Below are 16,544 nucleotides of genomic sequence, written 5' to 3'. Positions count from 1 at the left end.
GGCCAAAACCTACATTCTCAGCTCTAGAAACACTTCATTAAAATTACCATGAAACTGAAAAGGAGATCATTCCATTTTTCTACCAAACACCCAACCTTCTCCAGGGCCTGGACAGACATGGGAAGCTGCTCCTGGGCTCCTGCCAGTTGGAGGGAGACCTATCGGGTTTGCAATGACACAGAAGGCCCATGTGGAGTCCCTGACTTCTGCTGTCCAAAGCCATCAGAAAGAAGACAGCTTCTGTATAGCCCTGTCTATCCAAGCAATTGTGACAGTAGTTTTTTAATAACCATGTAACAAAATCACTTTCCCTGGCATGTATTGCCTACAGAGAGTCTCCAAAACACTTTTTGGCACAAAACATGGAGAAAAGATTCACATTCACTCTGCTATGTCAAGCTAATATAAAACATTTCTAACTCATTACATTGGCTGACTTTTGTCTTACTCTTCTGCTTTAACTACAGTGATCAAAAAAAGTTATGTTCTTTTTTCATTTCACATGGAGTGGAGCAGAGCTACCATGAGATTATCTGAATTCCTGCACACAGATCATCATCTGAACCATGTGCTTGTTCCCAGCCTTTCACTGTCAGGCATAACCAATGCCTGACATAAGCAGTAATTTGAAGATGCTGAGGTGTCAAAAAGGATCTGAATCATTCTGACAAACCTTTTCTCATTCAGCTATTGACCCATAGCTCTGTTTGAATTTGGGAAGCCTGAGGTCAGAATGAAAAACATTGTTTTTCTTGTAAGCCAAACATATTTGGCTGAGAAAAAGTAAGCTAATAAAGATGGAGAGGCAATTTTTAATGTCACTTTTTAGAGTACAGTAATTTGTCTGATCTTATTGCCTTGGAATATGATTACACGTAATACATTCACATTACACAGGAGGGAATACATTTGGGAGAGAAATGATATGTTTCTCTTCCATGCCCAACATATGGAAACATGTATAAAATGGGAAAGTCTAAACTTTGCCAGTGTTCACAATCTCTTCTCTGTGGAGGAATAATGGAATTGTTTGGTAATTTCTGGTGACAAATGTACTAATTTGAACCTAGGTGAATACAGTTTACCCAGTTTAATAATTTTGGGTTATGGAAAATATTGGTATACAGCAAATCTCTCTGTCTGTACATTAATCAGTGCGGAATTCTTGGCCACTTTTCCATAACCCTCTGGCTGTTGCTGGTAGCAAGCAGAGATTTACTGTAGGAATTAAAGAAGCTTCTTTCCTCCCACCACCAGCAGCTGTTTGGCCCTGCAGTCTTCCTGGGCAGGGCAGAGCTGCATCGATCCGTGGTATGCATGACTCATAGGAAAGTAATAAAAACCTGTGACTAGAAAAGACCTCAGGAAGGCAACAAGCTCATAGTGCAAGAGCTAGAGCAGCTCATGCAAGATAGTAACATAAGCAGTTGAAAGGCACAGGCAGAGGAAGCAGCTGGGTGAGTCTTCTGGGATGCTGTAAGTACTGGCACTTCTGCCTGCACATCAATCTCCATACACAGCCCGGAGCTCTGTGTGATGCCTGTGACCAAAGCTCTTTCCAAACAGGTTATGCAGGCAATGCATAAAAGCTCAATGCAAGAAATGCCCACCTCTAGACTCACCAGTCAGCCACAAGCAGATCGAGCCGTTCAATAAACCCATGGGCTCCACAGTTTCACCAGTGACTGATTTTGTCATTACTATTTCACAATAGATAAGGTCCAGAACCAAAATACAGAAGTCATTTTTCACTCTGAATAATTCACAAATCTGAATCAATCCATTCTGGGATAAAGTCCATGCCTTGGTTCCAAATTGTAGGTATCATATGTGCATTTCTGTTTCATTAAGGCGAAGTGTATTTGGGTAGCTGTCATGTAGTGCCTGGAATGTGATGAAAACAAGAGGTCCTGGCTGCCTGCTGCTGAGGAACTCCCAAGGCACTTCCCACAGGAGCAGCGGTGTTAACCCTGATATCCTGGTCAAATTCCAACATGGCTAATTATATCCCACTTACCTAAAGCTCTGCCATACTTTCTTTGCCTGCTGCAAGGACTTGTTGCATGCAGCAGGCTCTCCTCTGGTCCTCTTGAGGGTTATTGCCTTTCACATCAGAGGCAGAGGTATTTACGGAGTAGCTGCAGTTAGTTATCAGTTTGTAAAATTTCCTGACCAGCACAGGACTGTTAAATTAAAGCTGCAGTTATTACTGTGTAGGGTCTGAGGCAAAAGAGGCCAAAAGCTCCTGCAAAAGAATGAGTAAATAAACCACAAGGCTGCAGATGAAATTAGGAGCAGTAACTCATGCACTATGGCAATGACCACAGTAGCAGTGTCCATCATGCTCCATTATCTGGCTGCTGGCCTGAAGGAGATTAGAGATGGATAAACGTGGGTGGGGACAGAGCACTGAACAAAAGTGCAGGGAAAGAGCAGCACAGGTAGATAATACCAAGGAGCCCGAGGGGGAGAGGGAGAAGACTATGCATTCTGAGCTCAATACCAGAAAACTTCATATGGACTGCCTTCTGCTGATGATGCCTGTGAGAATACAGTAATTCAAGACTTTATACTAAGTGAATCTTCCCGAGGCTCTCAGGTTTATTTCTTTCATGTACTTATTAAATGATGTTGAGAGACTTGTAGCTGTGATAAGCTACAGTGAGATTGAACCGTGGGAAAACCCCACACATTTAAAATTTTGACTGTAATATTTTGACTATGAACTAAAATATCAAGGATAATGTTAAAATGGCAATATCACATCTTATTGTTTGGAAAGGCGGTGCAGGTGTGGTACATAATAATATTGGAAATGGCTGCATGATAATCCCAGTGAGTCTTTTTGCATCTTGCTTAGAAATAAGTATTTCCTGAAGGAAAGCAAATTTTATATGTGCATCTCTGCCACTTTTTCTACCAGAGCATATCCATGTCATTATCCTTTCAGTATCAGCAGCAACCAAAATATCATTGTAATTAACAGACATGACAGGTTCACCAAGAGGAGCCAAAACCAACCCAAAGAGTGGATTTCCATACTCTGGAAACCATTCTTACTCTCCCTTGCTCTCTTTTCATGAAAATCCAAGTTGTTTATATGTCTGACAAACATCCTGCTATTTAGAGAGTTCACAGAGCAACACCCTTACAGCTCATCTTGTGTGGTAGAACCCTACTTCCAGGGTTCTTTTCTCTCTGATACATACATATCGACACACACACACGTATACACACACACACACACACAGATAGATTAGATCACTGGCAACACAGTGGTTCCATTATTCAGCAGAATGATGTGAATTTTCTCTAACATTTAGATGAAGACCTGGCAGTAGGATGTGCTGTTGATATATTAAATGTGTGGGTGTGCAGTCCAGTGTATGCACATGAAGAGCTATTCTTGTTCCTGTATTTGGAAGACAGGTGCTTCTATCACAGCTAGAAACCCTCACAAATGAATGTAAGGGCACAGAATCTTAAATGCCTCTTTCTGTCTTCTATGTCTCCCTAACCACGATGAGGCCACGTTAACAGAGTAGCACAAAGTGGACAAGATGACTCAGTAGATGCTACCAGGATGTACTGTACTTTTCACATGATAAATAAAGCCTGTCATCTTCAGAAGGATCAACAAACCCCACATATTCTTTAGAGCATGGTAAGACGGAGTGTTAGAGAGTTCCAAATTGTTATGTAATTCCATATTCTCTCCCGTGTCATTAGCTTTCCTTATTTTGTTTAGTTTACATGAATATTAATTGTGTGAGTATGGGATACAAAATACTTTTACAGAGCTCTTTTTCACTGTCATAAATAGGAGTTCAGAGAAAATTTAACATAAAAAGTAAATTCTGAACTGTTTCAGTTTAGGACTTCATGTTTCAGACTTTTAAACCACTTTTATTCAGCAGCAGGATTTCACTGAATAACTCAAAGTTCCCATAAAAAGCCCAAGAAACATACATAATAGATCTTTATAGAAAAAACATTCCAGACAGGAGTTTCTTCCCAGACCAAAGTCTTAGCCCTGTAGTGTGTCCTGCATGGCCTGAATGACCCAGTGATGCTGGAGCACGATAAGCCACTGAGCCTAAGAAGGACTGCAGGCCAAAGCAGTTCATGGGTTTATACATGACTGCTCTTCTATCTAATTTTTTTTCTGATCTGCTGTAATTGTGTCATTATCCTTATACATTTCTAATCCTTTTTGAGTCCTGCTATGCTCTTGATCATTCCTGAATTCGCCTGGAAAATTGGTAATTGTCACAGTTTGACTTACTAGCAAGACATTTATATAGGCTATTCCAATTATCACCAGATATTTCCCTTGTGTAATGGAAAACATGAATGTGTCTGATATTAGAGCTGGCTCACATGAAAACTGTAATAAATGTTATTAGTGGCAAAGTCAAGATGCCTAGAAATCAGACTGTAAGATATGTTGCTGAGAGTTTAAAATAAGTGATTATGAAGAAATCTTCCACATCCCAAAATCTGGATCAGAGGTGTGCATGTGCCATTTTAAGCAAGAATTTCCACTGTGCATTACAATTCTTCCATTCTGAAGCAATATATTTCCAGGCCTTTATATAAGCTGAAAATCAGAATGGAACTACAGAGGTGTAAAAGCAGACATTTAAGTAGCATTAAAAGACTGACACGTGGAAGACGGGTTCGTTTTTAGTTTTGTCGTGTTACTTTTATGCAGTTCATGAGTTACTTCAATAATCAGAAATGTATTATCTCAGCAGACTGCTTAAAAATTTATGCATGTGACATAATGTTACAATGAACTTTAAGAGGTCAGTTTTGAAGATGGAAAGATGAAAAATTTGGACTTGGATTTTAAAACTATTTCCTTGGAACAAGCTCTATTGGTCTCTGGAGCCTTGTCCCAAGTGGAATTGGTGACATATATCCTGGACAGGAAGGTCAGAGTAAAACAGCTCAAAGCACTTGAAAATATATACCATTCATATCTTCTTTACGGAGAATGAGGGACACTCTGCCTCCCGTTATAATGGTCACATTTACTGTGCCTGGTTGGCAAACTGGTCTTTCCTGAAGCAGTACCATTTGGTCTCTCAGGTTAGCTCAAGACATGGTGAATTTTATACTGGTGTTCACTCTTTGCTCCCTCGCCTTTAAGGCATCATCTTCATCATGCACTGGAATATGGTGTGTCTTCTTTTCCGTAGAGTCAATATTTGGTGTGCAAAATAGTTTAATGCAGTACATAACATCTATTACATCACATTGATTACCCTGACAGCACTTTAACAAGATTCCCTGTTCTGTACGCAGCTCCAAGACAGGACTTCCATCAAGTTGTGTTGTTTTAAGATGGAGAACATTGCTTCAGCCCTTCACAAGCAGCTGTCAGCAAAGTTAACGAATTCCCCCAAAGCTTGAATTGGATGTAGGATTCTGGACTGGCTTGGTATTATTTACAGTATTTTGCTGTGTGTGATTTGCAGGGAGGCTGGCTGCAAAGTTCTGATCTGGATTTCTCCAAAGTAGTTTAGCTCTGTATTGGAGCACTCTGTAGTCAGCAGTTGTTCCTATCAACATCTGTAACACATTTGGCACTACTTGAAAATATTACTCACAACTGTTAAACTAATAAAAGCCCTTCTTTCATATTTGAACTATAAGGTGATCATGTATGCTGGAGACTCATCATTGATTCAGATATTATCTTTCTGCTAGTAATATTTTTGCTGTGCTTGCTCCAAAGCCTGGATTTTTGACCTGGGAGCAATTCTCAGCTGAGAAAATTAGTCTAACTCAAGAGTTGTGCCAGAACTTGGAGTACTTGTAGTTGATTTACTTCCAGGTGCTCTGTACCAACTTGTACCAATTCTTGAGCCTCTCTGATAAGTGTCGTGGTAGATGTCCAGTGTGTCATAATTAGTAGAGATTTCCTATGCGAAAGGAGGCTTCTCAGCTGGTAGCTGAGTCTGTAATAATAAAGATTAGGACTTAACATAAATATTTTAAACACTCTACCTGAAAAATATTAGCAAAATGTCAGGAAATAAGGACTTCCTAATATAAATTGGTTACCTGTGAAAGACAGTCCTAATTGGAAGAAATGGACTAAATTGTGACATGCTTTCCCCTGCATATATTTCCTCTTACTTATGAGGAAAGGTTGAGGAAGCTGGGCCTGCTTAGCCTTGAGAAGAGATGACTGAGAGGGGACCTCGTCAGTGACTGTAAGTATCTGAAGGGAGGGCATCAAGAGGAGTCAGGCTGTCCGTGGTAGTGCCAAGTAAAAGAACCAGAGGCAACAGGCAGAAACTGATGCACAAGAAGTTCCACCTGAACATGAGGAAGAACTCCCTCTTTCCTGTGCAGATAGCCAAGCACTGGAACAGATTGTCCAGAGAGCATGTAGAGTCTCCATCGCTGGAGATACTCAAAAGCATTCTGGACACAATCCTGAGTTGTTGCTCTATGGGACCCAAGCAGGGAGGTTTGACTAGACGACTTCCCGTGGTCCCTTCCATCCTTAACCTTCCTGTGATTCTGTGATATATGCGTGAAATGTTGTCAAAATGCACTACTGGCTGAGCAAAGTCCTGAACACCATGTGGTAAAGTGTGCTTCTCATGTGCCATAAACCCATGCTTCTCATGTGCCATAAACCCATGCTCTTGGAATTAAGATCTATTTCAAAAGGTAATTTGATGGGATCATACAAGATGCTTGTCAAATGTGTGCCAAATATACACTGCTTTCTGGGCCTGAAAAGCTTCAGAAATTTTGTGTGCAACTGGCTTTCACTATGGACTAGAATAAGACAAAACACTTCAGAAATTTTCAGTGACTGTCTCTGTGTGTGCCATTTTTACTGAATAAATCAAGCTAAAGTTTTTCTGTGGCTTGAAATAGAGACATATACTATATTTCAGTAACTTGTTAGTCTGAAAAAACTCAGCCACAAGTCTGAGCCCTGGGGTTGGGAATTTCCTGAGCCAAACACCACGTAAGCTATCTAGTAATAAGGACACCTCAATTGCTTCAGGCTTAAAAGTCCACCTTTTAATTTATATATGACAGCCCATTCTTGCCTGGAATTGCTGTGCTTGGCTCCCCCTTCGCAGTACTTGTCCCTTTGGCAGTTCTCACTGGGTAAAGCCAGAGCAACAACACTAGTGTGTGTGAAGTCTTATAAAAATTGATTTGCATTGTCCTATTTCTACTCCAGCAGAAGTCAGCAGGAATTATACCAAGGAACCAGAGGTACTCTGTTGCTGAGTGTCCTTGAAAATTCACCTGCAGTGCGCCTTTAGCAGTAGTGTATAACTGCTGAGAGCTTCAGTCATGGGGCCTTTTCCTGTGTATAGATATGAAGTCTTTGCTTATGGAATGACTTTCTAAACTGGGTCCAATGTCGTACGTACAAAATTAGTAATCACATTTTTGTCTAGGTAAAGTCATACTATCTGCAATTTCCTCATAGCTGATTTAGGCCTAAATGAAATTTACTCTTTGTTCTGGAGATTAGTTTTCAATTCTGCTTTGGCAGAACTTCAGTTTACACATTTATCTGCCAAGTGTCACTGCATTGAGTCCATCCTTCCATCTAAAAGAGGAAGCTCCTTCAAAGTCTCATTTGTTGGTCTTCATAAATAAAATCTGGAGCTGCCTTGGATAATGGCCATAAAGGATACATCCAGGATAGCAGGCATATTAATAGCATCGATTTCAGCAGTCTCTTTTGCTGTTCTTCTCTACTAAAGAGCCATCAATGGCTCGGGAAGATTGTAGACAACTTTTCTGCTGGTGGCTTTTGCCTGTAGTTAGTAGACACTCTGTCAGGATGCATTGGGTTTGTCTGGGGCTCTTTATTCCATCTGACCTTTACTGACTATTCACATTCATCCATGGACATGTACAAGCAGAAACACCAGCTGGTTTCCACTTGCTCCTCTTCTGCACATCAATGAGAAAAGGCCCAAGAGGGATAAGCGCAGTGAGTGGGCAATGCTTCCCTGCCTTCCCACTCACAGGGGAGCAGGATGGGGATAGGGACCAGTTGGCACATGTTAATTATGACAGTGGTTTGAACATCAAAGGATCGAGATACAAGAAACAAAGATGTGAGAAGACAGGAAAAGAGAAAGAGGAAAGAATAGGTGTGATGTTACAAGAGGAGGTGTTTGCTAGATCTAAGGGCTTCTATTCCATGAGGTAATTATAGAAGCATAAACAATAAATCAGTCTTTATCTGGCAGACCTTTGACCATAAGAAAAAAGGAAGATACATCAATGGGATTATAGGATCTAGCTCTGCAGGGTATAGAGTATAGCTGTAACAGTTTTGGGCTCTAAGTTTCTCTTTGAACAGCTTTATAGCAAGGCATGCCTCAAAACTATTGCTGAGAACGTGCTGTGGGTTTCTTGCATCTTCCACTGAAGGGGAAAGCTGTTACTGATTACTGGCTACATTGGTTGTATTTCAAGGCTGGGCTCATGTGGCAGTTTTCTTTTTAGCTCTAAAGCCAGCTAACTGTATGATAACCTCTTTCTTTCCCACCAGGAAAGACCTCCAAGAGTCCACTCTTATGGCTGGTTTATGCAGAGAGATCATTGAAGAGGGAGAGGAAGGCTCTTCTTCTCCCATTTTCTCTGTTCCAATCCCTTTTCCCTCCACTTCTGCAGTGCAGGACAAAAGCCAGGCTCACTCTCCCTTTTGTGCTTACAGTGATCTTTGTGCCACCATTGTCTGATTAACAAAATTATTTGTAAAGACTATGTTTTACATTTGATCTTGCAAAAAAAGAGTCATTTTAAACAAAGCCAGATATTTTAAGATCACCATATGGTTTTAATTGTATTTTCTACTTTGTGTCATAACTTGAATGAACAAGATATGAACAGCATTCCTATTGTCACCACATTTTACTGTGTTATCGCATTTGCTAATATTTCCTAGTTAAAAAAATATTGGCAACTGCTATGGAGCTGATGTCTTAACCATTATCTTCTGCTAACTCCATTGTTAGAGCCTGTTCCAAAGCCTGCTGAAGCTGCTAGAAGATCACTTTCTGACTTCAGTCGGTGCTGGGTCTGAAGCACAAAAAGGGAAAAGTTATGCTCCAAAGGTTTCCCACCTTTCAGATCCCTTTCCTCTGCTCCTTCCAGCTATGCAAAACTCTCACTGCGCTGCAGAGCACAGTGTGGTTTGGATGCTGTACACACATCTGTGAACATGATGAGTTTATGGGTGCATTTTTGCTGACAAACTGAAATTATGGGAGGAAGAGGGGGAAGTACTTTGAGATTTGGAGTTAAATATTTTAATTGATCTTGTAAACAGTGGTTGAGAAATGAAACGAAAATAGAGATGTTTTCATTTCTCTTCAGCTGAAAAAGATACATAATGAAAACTGGGGGGAGAAGGTGGGGAAAGCATGAAGTCACAGATACTTCGGTCTTCCTTTCTCCTCATTGGGGCCATGTTCTTTCATGTACATAATGGGGTAGAGGCCGAGCTAGTGTACAGATTGCTCCTCCACTTCATAGCCATGCAGCTGCATCCTGCCCTCATAGTTAATCTCATTTATGGCCTTTCCAGAAGGCAGCCTACCCTGGGTGACAATTACAGTTGGTTAATTTGGGCATGATGTGATTAAAAGCAGACTGATATAAATCACTAAACAGTGTGGCTTATGAAAATTCAAGTTGAGGTAGCATCCCAACCACATACTACCGTGAGAGAAGCTGAGAGCCAGATGTTGGGCTAATGAAGAACCAATCTAATACTGGACTTTGTGTATACTCTGGAGCTCAAAAACCTTGCCTAATGCTAGATATATCTATGTTGTGATACATATTGAACATTTTAGAGGTTTACACATTGGTTTAGTGAGTTGTCTTGGCTTATAGCTAAATACCCTAGGAGAAGGTTTGGGAGCAAGGTCTTCTAGAGCCCTGGCATGGAGAGCCCTAACAGGGGATATCTTAGGAAGGATATTCTGAGTACCTTATGTATCCAGGTGTCTTAGGCACTCTGAATCTTACCTCATGTTAAAGTCTGAAGTAGCCTGTTTGAGTAGGCAGTGTCATTTATGGACATAAACAAGTGAGAAGCATCTGTGTAATCAGGGCAGATGGATGTCTATGTGGAAACCCACTGCAAGTCTGTAATCAGAGTCTTCCTGCATCTCCTTGCATTTTTCAGGGAGGATACCATGTCCACTGAAACGAGGAACTGTAGGAGAAAGTCTTTTTCATCAACTGAAGTGTGATAGGACACTTGTAAGTTAAATGTGAGTGCCCTGATTACAAGGTCATTCTAGGTTCTGCATGGCTTGAAGTGTGCAGCTGTCCTGGCCAGTGTGAACTTACAAACAAGCTCTGCTGACAAAAGATGAGCTCAGGGGCTCCTGAGCCAACCTCCTGCCTGCCACCTACATTCAACTTCCTGCCATATCCTCTGGCATGTCCTACCTGATACTAGAGTGACGTAAGGTGCAGCTAGGGAGGAATGACACTCTGGTCCATAGAGTCAGTGCATTATAGCAGCTGCCCATATGGTGCTGCTATAGACAATTAAAGCAGATTAGTCATTGGTCTTTGCAGTAAGCGAAATGATGGAAGTAAGAAAATGACAGAAAAGTCGTTAAATTACCTGGTGATTTGATTGTATAAGAGAACCTTGTAAAGGTTCTGCTTCTATTAAATGGACAACATAAAAGCTCAAAGAGAACCTATGCTCAGAAAGGATGTCTTTTATTCTTGGGATAAACCCTCCTGTTCTGTCAGAGTTACTTTGCATCTTGTATGTGCAGACCAACTTCTGCAATTTTTTTTTTAAACAAACAAGGAGCGGGAACTATTTCTGTACTTTGCTTGTGACTTGGACCGGAACAGTCACTAAGGAAGTGTTCTGATCAGAGACAATTTGATCGTGAGTAACATTTTTATTTATTTATGCATTAATCTGAAAGTCACACATTCAGAAATAACAGCTTGAATGTGAAGAAATCCATTAATGGAAAGAAGAAAGAAAAATATTAGGGGAGCAGGAGCTGATGAGAGCACAATTCCTTGGTCAGTTATTCTGCAAAGGGCACAGGCTGAATGTCTCTACCTGAAGATTCAGTCTTTTAACTCTATGACATGGCTTTTCATGTCAGTAGAGTAAAATTTTTCTGAATCCCTTTTCATTTTCCTCCTAAACAGTATGTTCTGGAGAATCTGTGTTAACTTCATTACATTGTTTTTACTGACTAAAAGATGGCAAAGATTGTAGGAAAAATAAAAAGTCAAGAAAACTTGGGGGCTTTTACCTTAAAAAAAGGTTTCATTTAGCAAAATATGGGTTTTTCTCATTTATAACAAAGCCTAAAAAAGATGACAGGAAAATTGTTTTTCCCAGCCAACCAAAAAACTGGAATTTTTAGCGTGGCTTTCCTCAATCAGATCATGCTTTGCTTTAGTGATGAATCTGTTGAAGTAAGGAATTGTTGTAGGACCTGCTTCTGTTCAGCAGATGACTCAAAGCAGAATCTCACTGGCTCCTCAGCCAAACCTTCACTTGCATTGAACTGCACACCATGTGCCATCTAAAGCCCAACACAAACACTTCAAGAGTAAAGGCTTTATGATGTCTGGACTATTTCTTTCTTTGACAAATAGCACAGAGTGCCAAGATATGCCACATCCTGTCCATGTGAAGCAAAGGTTTAGAATTGATGATGTACTTCACAGAATCACAGAATACGCTGAGTTGGAAGGGACCATTGAGTCCAGAAGGATCATCAAGTCCAACTCCTGTCCCTACACAAGACACCCCAAGAATCACACCATGTGCCTGAGAGCATGGTCCAAACACTTCTCGAACTCTGTCAGGCTTGGTGCTGTGAGCACTTCCCTGGGAGCCTGTTCCAGTTCCCAAACACCCTCTGGGTGAAGAGCCTTTTCCTAATATCCAGCCTTCATCATTAACAGATCCTTGACTAACAGTCCCTTGACTAAGTACCTTGCAGTGTTCCATGATAATCCGTCTGCTTCTCTACTACAATGGAAGTTCGAGTCCCCAGAGAGCCTTGAGACTATAACATCTCTGAAAACAATTGGTCTATCTCTTGCCCATTCACTCAAATACTACAATAGCCTGTTCACATCTTCCTGTAGCTCCTTCACCTGGGGCACAGCTCCTCAGCCAGAGCACACCTTCTGCAAAAGAACTGTTTGTCGGCCCCAGCCTTTTGAAGAAACATCAGGCACTCCTGGCTGACGAGGTTTTCTCGTGGAAGAGAGTCTTCTGCATTCCAGTATCTCTAGGTTATATTCTTCACCTTCATAGACATAAAAATTGCCATTTCCTTGCTAAAATTGCCATTAAAAGAACTAAATAGATAGAATCCGGTTTTTAGGATATTATGACAACCTTGTTCAAGCAGAGCAAGAAATGTTACCCTATCTCAGTAGCCATTCCCTAGGCTAAAAAAATAGACTGGGACAGGCTAAAAGTAGATGTCTTAAAAACTGGTGAACTGTCCTCAAATTGAGACTATTTAACCAGTAATTTCATGTATAATGCTGTTGTGTTTGTCTTCATTCTGCAGTCATGAAAGGACAGCAGATTCCCTGGAATTCAGCAGCATGGCTTGCTGCTGGTGTAACACTTTGGCTGCAATGCAGGACATTGCCAGCCATGCCAGCCACGTGTTGTGCGTCTGCTCAATACAAGCCCTTGCAGGACAGTAAAATAATTGCTAGATGATGCCACTTGCTTTTGCTTCTTAACGGCTTGCCAGTGCAAGTTATTCCAATTATTCCAACAAAAGTTACTCCAAAAGTTACTGTCTGGGTGTTGTCACTTTGGAAAAAGTGTGCAGCTGCAATCCCCCATATGTGATAATGATTTTGAAAAAGCAGCGATCACTGCAATCAAAGCATTCGCATCTGTTAAAAGCACAGCTTGCTCTTTCACTTGTGTCAAAGCTGTTGGCACAGAATTCAAAGAGCTGGATTGGCAACTCTATCAGGAAGCAAGTGCCACATAAAGCTGTAAGAGCTGCCTTCATTAGCTTTTGTTATCTGAAAAATTTCAAGTGCTTTGGATAACATAATGTGCCACATATCTATAGAAGCTGTTGGGCAGAAGTTTGACAGCCATATGCTTACATCTATAATGTGTCCTCACCCTCATCTCTAACTAAATGTTTTCCTAAAGCAGCTGTGGCAACAGGAGTGAGCTCAAACAATTCCCACACAACTAAAATGCAGCTGAAGGCACTGGGTTCTCTGACGATGGGACTGAGGCCACAAGTGCCCCAAGTACTCTGCAAAGATTCCTGCCCTAACACTACTAGAGTGTGCTGTGGAGTCACACACGGTTGCTGGTGCAGTTGGAGAAGGATATGGCCAGGTTCGCTCAGCATGGTGATGAAACAAGAGTCTTGCTTCTGGTGCTGGTGCTGATTCATGTGGGTCACAAGGACTTGCACTGCCCTTGAGTGTGAGCTGGCTTGTGTTTCCCTGCACCTGTAGCATGGATCTGCCACAAATTCCTCTGAAATCTCCCTTTTTGCCTCCTCAGACACCAAACATGGGTGAATCGGGAGATTATGGGAGCAGTTGGAAAGGGAATGCAAGCAGAGTTAGGAGGAGGTATGTGTGGCTAACTGTGGCAGTGCAGGAAATTCAAACCACTTTGGTTTTGAAATGAAGAGCAGAATCGTTCCATGCCAGAATGTATGAAGTTTGTTTTATATCCTGCCTTACTGGACTCCATGAATAAAGAAAGAAAATCCAGACATCATATGCCGCCAAACACTGCACTCATCTCTTCCTCACAACTCCTTTTCGAAGCCTAACTATTAGATGCTCCTCTGACAAAGACAAAATCTGTGTTCCAACTTTTCTGACTGGAAACACGAAGTCTTTCATTAAAATAGACCTCCCCTGTCCAGTAGCTGAGGCATGATGAGCATTAAGAGCCTGCCCATCCCTTCAGCCATGCTCCTGTAGCAAGGAGGGCACATGGTGTCAATAAGCATCCTGACGATTTCCTCTTCAAAGCTGAGACTGTTTTATCCTCTCCACTGCTTTGGATTTGTTCATTCTTCCTAGGAAATAATTATTGCTCATTTTTCACGTTTTACACACAATGTTTGGCGTATCTTGGAGTTTGGAATTGAGAGAAAGTTGTTACACTTATATTATCATATTTCTGCTCTACTACAGTCTGCAGGCTGAGTATGGCCATGTGATAGTGTGGAAGAGTACTGCACCAGCACACAGTGCAAAAGTCCCTGCTGTTTATGTCATCCATGGGGCCTGTTCAGCTGCAGAGGACTGCAGGATACAATGCTGTGAGGTCCCCACTTCACCCTCCCCACCTGAAGTATTTCATAGCACATTTGGAATACAAATTTATGCTTTAGAAGTTTGCCCTTTTACAAATGAAATAGATGAGTGGAATCTCTCCAGACAGTTTTTATCGCAGCAGCACTGCTCCCTTATTAATCTCTCTCCAGACATGTCAGTTGTTCCATTTCCAGATAAGATGATGGCCCTGCACATGGTGGGATAAGAAAGAGAATGGTGCACAACTCCAGCTGCCTCTCACAGCTTTCCATAGTGCCAACAGCTGGAGTGACTATTTCTGAGAATGAGGAAAAGTACCTTACTGCTGTTCCAGTATTGCTTGAGAAGGGTCCGGCTTGGCTACTGGGATCCATTTCAGAGCCATAAACCTTGGGGAGAGGAAGACAGATCTCTGCAGTTTGGAAAAAAGCATCTAAGTTCATGAAAGAGTCTAGTTCAGACATGCCCCTTGCTTAGACATGGCTACTTTAGATATTGTGATCTTCCATAGACAGCTTAGGGCATCCTGTTCCATACAAAGCGATGGCTCATGTTCATGTTTCCTTAGATTCCAGTCTGTCCTTGGGTTCTCTGTATGATTGCTATATAAAATATTTCAGTTTAGCTTAGTTGCTTACATCAGAGATATAATTATTTCTCACACACCACACAAAAATAGAAGACTTGAAAAAGTATATTTTAATATACTGGCTTGGAAAAAAAACCTAAAATGCACAAAAATCCCTCACTGTAAATCTGTCTAAAAGCAATTCACAGTAGTAATGCAATGTCATTGTTTTCCAACTATTTGGAGGTTAAATTGGGTTTTTGGCAATCTGATAACTTGAGCAAACAACTCTAAACTAGTCTTAACCTCCCCCCTTCTTTAAATAAAGCTCAACTTGTAATATGGAATGTGAATTGTTTTGACTGTTAAACCATTCCAAACTGAAAACCCACTCATCATAAACGTGTTGAAAGAAGAATATATTTCAATGGTGCGGCAGACTCTTTGAGTACAGTAGAGCAGCAGTCTTCAATCAACTAGACTTTCTTTCCAGAAACAGAAAATGAAAGCCTAAGTGCCATACACATTTTTAAGTGATTTATCTAAATTGAAAGAACTAACTTTTTTTGTGACGGTTTATAACTGCATATATGAATGGCTATGGATAACAGGTTTCTTGTGCTTTTCAAAATGATATATAACAATGTTCCATGCAGAGACCTTCTATTTACACATCTGTTCAGCACCTGCCCATAATTACTTAGTTCGTTTTTATTATTGGGCTTGTCACCATATTAATGTAGCTGTACATTCAAATTGATTGTAATTGCAAATTTCCTGAAAAAGCTTGGTTTCTGCAAGTATTTAATTAAACTGGTATCCTAAATTAAAAATAATTATGTAACTGTACGCCACTACAATAACACATACATGTCTCCCTCTACATACAAAATGGATATTTCACGTAATTCATACAATATGTGGATTAATATTGTATAATTAAAGGTCAGCCTTCAACTAGAAAAGGAGGGATAATTAACTTCAGTATTTAGAAACCTGACATATTTCAATTAAGAAAGCAATTTGTCACAAACTTCATAAATCAAGTTATCAAGGAACATGTTAGCAATGTTTTTAATAAATAGAGATGGTGAAAAGTAAGCATATTCCTTCTTGTGGCATAATTTTACTTGAGTAAATGGCTTACATAGAAAGCCTTCCATTTATAGGTAATGAGGTCATATCTAGTATGTCTCAGTAACTACCAATGTTTATTTCCATCTACTGGCTCTTTGGACATAGTTGGTACCCTCTGCTGAGCTGTTCTCTCTGGTACACGAAAGACCCATGATGCTGCATTTGAGGCCTCTTTGGGTTTAGGATAAATCAGGAGAGGAGTTAGTCCCAGCCCAAGAACCTGAACAGCTCAGTTCCCACCAGTGTGTTGTGGAAAGCTGGAGCACATGCTGGCCTAGCTTTCTCCAGTGAGTCTGATCCTGGTGGCAAAGTCCAGACATCAGCAACCTGGAAACAGCTTCTACATCCCTCAGTGATTGCTGATGCAGAACTCTGGTGGATTGGCACTGTGACACAAAATTACATGTCAAGAATTAATTTCCTCTCATGGTAGAACAGATACATTTTTAGAGGAAATTTTCATGTTTCTTGTTGAAAGTGTATCCAAAAATCCTAGAGTACT

At 40.8% G+C, this 16,544-nt stretch overlaps 1 long non-coding RNA gene across 3 annotated transcripts in view; it reads right to left on the bottom strand.

The window, feature by feature from the left end:
• Nucleotides 1–11,883: 11,883 nt before the first annotated feature.
• LOC104685687 overlaps nucleotides 11,884–16,544 on the bottom strand; it is a 28,996-nt gene continuing 24,335 nt past the window's right edge. For all 3 annotated transcript variants that reach the window (XR_005604284.1, XR_005604285.1, XR_751181.2), the window contains exon 3: nucleotides 11,884–16,428. This is a non-coding gene — a long non-coding RNA (uncharacterized LOC104685687). The remainder of the gene's footprint in view (nucleotides 16,429–16,544) is intronic.

Source organism: Corvus cornix, chromosome 3 (genome assembly GCF_000738735.6).
Source record: "Corvus cornix cornix isolate S_Up_H32 chromosome 3, ASM73873v5, whole genome shotgun sequence".
In the NCBI taxonomy this organism is placed as follows: Eukaryota; Metazoa; Chordata; class Aves; order Passeriformes; family Corvidae; genus Corvus; species Corvus cornix.
Note: the sequence above shows the minus strand (reverse complement) of the source record. Positions and strands in the feature narration are given on the sequence as shown.